Genomic DNA, 3,747 nt, shown 5'->3' with positions numbered 1-3,747 from the left:
CTAGGCTTGGAATTGATTAGGATGGCCAAAGATGGTGGAATTATGAAGACAAAATGGAGAAATTATGAGGGAAATTAGAAGATAAAATGAAAAGAAGATCTAACACTACTCCAAAACATAATGACTTAAATGTGCTAATGGAATTTCTGAATGTTCCTTTGTACTAATACTATTGTTTTCCTAAGGAAAGGCAACAGTCATATGGAGTTAGGCAAACACTGCAATGCCACATATTTCCAAACAGTAATCGTAGATCATGTTATTGCATACTCACAGATACAGGAAAGCGAATAACAAGCAATCTATAGCAATTGATTTTAATATGAGCCTGAAATCGTATTCTGCAAACATCATACAGGCTACAGCAAAATAAAATAAATACTGTCAAAAGCAGTAACCACAATTTTACGTATAATGAAACATAGCGGGATTAATCCATAAAGAAAAAACAGTAACTCATACATTCAACTGGTTTATATCCGAATGCAGGGTAACAAAGTAGTGTTGCAAATTGAGATTATCCAAAATGAAATTAGCACCAAACTTAACTAGACAATATTATAAATGGTCAAACTACTTGGATCTCTGCCTCATCTTTCGGCGCTTCCTCTTCAATCTCCTCATACGCTTCTTCTTCCACTGTTGAAATCAATCCACAAAGATTTAATAAAACAATCATGAATTGAGTGATAAAAACATAAAATTGAATAGAGGATTGAGAAGTAGTAATACCTTGGCTCTCATAGTGAGAGAGAAATCTTTCTCAGGCTACGGCGCTTCCTTGCTGGTGGTGAAGAGAGTTGCAGTGTAACACTGAAAAGGCGAGGGTCTTGAGCTCCTTTATTAGGGGTGCCAATTTTAGGTTGAAAATACTTGGGCTAGGCTTTTACAGATTTGGGCTTTCATTAATTTTTAAAGTTCAGCCCAGTTAGAAATAAAGGCTCTCCTTAAAATTTACAGATCATAATTTCTTAGAAATAAATAAGATTTCAGTTGCTATGCCTCCGATGCATTATGAAATTCGTTGTGGAATTGCGGCGGATTGAACTTTGGAGCTTCAAGGAGATAAGGCAGTCATTTTCAGTTTGAAATATTTACCACGAAATCGAGTGTTCTAGATTTGGTGGGAAATCTGAGATAAATCATGCAACTGTCATCATTTCATTGGTGCTCAAGCACATAACTTGTACTAGTTGCTAGTATAATCTTCACTCAAATCATAATTTTCGTTTTCTCCTTTAAAAGTTGGTCGCATTTATTAAGGTTACAGAATAAAAATTTCCCATGAATTTGAGTTTCCTAAATTAAATTTGAACATGCCGCATCAAATCACGTAGGTGCATAAATCGGTTAATATAAGAAACAATATCCATTTTCATTGGTATAATCGGTATTGTTTCATGCGTGACTTGAGTTTATAAATTCCTCTCAAAGTTTGCCAAAATTCCAAATAGAGTAAGTGATATAATTAACGAAATTCACTCCAAGCCAAAAGATCATGTTTTTGCCATCAACTTTTAAATTAGTACCCCTCTATTCCATAGTAGTAGAGATATTTCTTTTCGGCACAGAGATTAAAAAAAATCTATGTATTATGGAGTATTCAATAAAAAGATAATAAAGTAGAAGAAAGGAAAAAATAGCAATAATAAAATAAGAAAGGAGGAAAAGAAAGAGTTTTTATTAAAAAAGAAAATAATTCTACTAGAACATCCAAAATAGAAAAAATTACTCTACCAAAGGCTAGTCAAAATTTGCAATTTTAAGAATCAATATCCCATATAATAATTGATATCACTTTAGTAGTAGAAAAGTTAACATCGCATTCTTCACGGTTTATTTCAAAGGAATATAATAATGAGAGGTAGTGAGTAGTGACTAATGAATTAGCCGGAGCCAAGGAAAAATAACAAAAATTACTAGAATGTTGAACTATTGGGAAATTCATTAAGAAAATGTTAAAATTATTAGTTGTAAATATAGTATATTAATAATAATGAGGGACTAACATTTTTAGTCCTTATATTTTGCTATTTGTACACTTCCGTTCCTAAATTTTAAAATAGCAACACACATCTTTGAAACTTTGATACTCCTATAATACCGAACAAAGTACTTTTGTTTTTTTTAGTTAAGAATACCCTTCAAGCATGAACATTTTTTACTTTTTTTAAACCTTTTTAAATTCAAAATACCCTTCAACCATGAACTGATTTAGAATAATAATTATATTTAAAAATATAATTATTTTTGGGTAGTGAAAGCATTAGTACCCTTCAAGGCTTCAACCATCAATTGCAAAGTTTATACAAACGGCAAAATGCAAAGAACTTCATGTGTGTGTCCAATTTGTATGGGCTTCCGTGAACCCATTATTTTGGGCTTGTGGTTAGACATCAATTATGGGCTTAAACAAACTATAATTTCTCACGGGTAACCCTAAATTTTAATACGCAATAACTCTGCATTACAAAATGGACCCAAAATTTAAAACCCACAGAATTGAATAGTCTATATGTGCGCCCACCATTTATTAAAATTCAAACTACGTACAGCTTATGCTAGAAAAGATTGTATTAATTTGACTTTGAAATGTATGGCGGTTGGGTGATGGTGGTCTCCTCTCCTGCAAAATCTATACTTTATATATTTTCTTAAATAAAAACACGAGGCCCTTGACTACCTCTTCATCTTATCCAAAACACTGGAGGCAAAGTCAAATTCAACTAAACAATTTTTCACCAACAAAGAATTCGTATCTCCCATGTTTCAATTAAACGTTCAAACAAGGCGAATTTATGTTATTAAAAATATATGTCCAGAATGGAAGGCGTGTTACATTCGGCTACAATATTATTAATCGAATATTATAATGCTATTATTGATAGGCTATGCTAGTAGCAGTTTTTTTGGGGGGCATGGGATTAGCCTTTTTTGACTTTTCGAACTACCCTAATAACTAGTATAATTGTTTCTAGAAAATTAAATCAACATTTATGCATTATTTCAAGGCTGTATCTTACCTCTGACTTAATTGATAAATATAGCACTCTTTCTATATCGACATTTTTTCAAAATTATAATGTGCCCATACCGCATTATTATAATGCATCGTACACAAAATTAACGATATCCTAGTTTTAAATTATGAAAAAGGGATCCATATCATGTTTCATATTTATTCTCTTTTAAACTTGCAATTGGTGAAAATAAGTCACAAGTCCTATAATCTATCTATTTGAAGAGAACAGAGTGTTTTTCTCTATAATTAAAAGCTTTGAAGAGAGAGCGAGATAGAGAGGGAGTACATACAGTTTATTTAAATTAAAATTGTTGGAATCCCAATTAAAAATTGGCTATAATTGAAGGTCCACATACTCATAGAGTTTTTTTTCTCTCTCAAAATATTACATTCAGCACAAATCTATGAATAAATAATGGGCTTATAATACATCCAAAATAGTGTTGCTTCTTGCTGGCGTCACATACATCAATATTCCATCTCTTATAAAAAAAATACAGACATTTTTTTTATATGAATTTTGCCTAAGTATCATTTTAGGTCTGTCAACTGCACGATAATATCATTTGAGGTATTTTGAACTTTTTCCAGACGAAAATGCTCTTTAGGCCTTCAAATGACAATTTGGACAATTCTTTCGCCATCCATCTTGCGTCAAATACCTATAATCCAATAATTTTTAACAGCAAATTTTTATATTTAAATTCAATTTGGATAGTAATTGA

At 31.5% G+C, this 3,747-nt stretch overlaps 1 long non-coding RNA gene across 1 annotated transcript; it reads right to left on the bottom strand.

Annotated features, from left to right (window-relative positions):
- Nucleotides 1-438: 438 nt before the first annotated feature.
- On the bottom strand, nucleotides 439-824 carry LOC121764624. Its single transcript, XR_006042574.1, has 2 exons — nucleotides 733-824; nucleotides 439-639 (listed from the first exon to the last, which is right to left on the bottom strand). It is a non-coding gene; the product is annotated as an uncharacterized LOC121764624 (long non-coding RNA).
- Nucleotides 825-3,747: the final 2,923 nt, after the last annotated feature.

The sequence above is a fragment of the Salvia splendens genome, chromosome 2, assembly GCF_004379255.2.
Source record: "Salvia splendens isolate huo1 chromosome 2, SspV2, whole genome shotgun sequence".
Taxonomy (NCBI): Eukaryota; Viridiplantae; Streptophyta; class Magnoliopsida; order Lamiales; family Lamiaceae; genus Salvia; species Salvia splendens.
Note: the sequence above shows the minus strand (reverse complement) of the source record. Positions and strands in the feature narration are given on the sequence as shown.